This window comes from Nestor notabilis, unplaced genomic scaffold, assembly GCF_000696875.1.
Source record: "Nestor notabilis isolate BGI_N333 unplaced genomic scaffold, ASM69687v1 scaffold8441, whole genome shotgun sequence".
In the NCBI taxonomy this organism is placed as follows: Eukaryota; Metazoa; Chordata; class Aves; order Psittaciformes; family Psittacidae; genus Nestor; species Nestor notabilis.
Window position 1 is genome coordinate 97,553 of NW_009916046.1, and position 405 is coordinate 97,957.

Consider the following 405-nt stretch of genomic DNA (forward strand, 5'->3'; position numbering starts at 1 on the left):
GGAAAGAAAGGGCTGGAGGCAGCTCCACTGAAACACAAGAGGCAGGGCCTGGAGCTGGGTGCTTCGAGGGACAGAGGGGAACACAGCGCGGTGCAGGCACCGACCATCCCTTCCTCGGGGTGGCAGCTCCTGGAAGGGTCGGGCTGTTCGGCGGTTGCTCGGTGACGGGTTTGTTTGTGAGGTGCGGGTTTGGCCCTTGGCTTCCAGTTGCTAAAGAAGGAGCCGAGTGTTCTCATTAACCCCCCTCGAGCTCTGCTCCTGCGGACGCTCAGCTGGGGCAGAGAACGGGTCTGGTCCTGCAGCTCGTCTCACCCGCCTCGTTCAGCAGCTCCGTTACCTCGCAGCGGCCGGACGCGGTGATGGGCTGGCCAGGGCACGGTGCTCCTGCGGCCCAGCTGCAAAGCT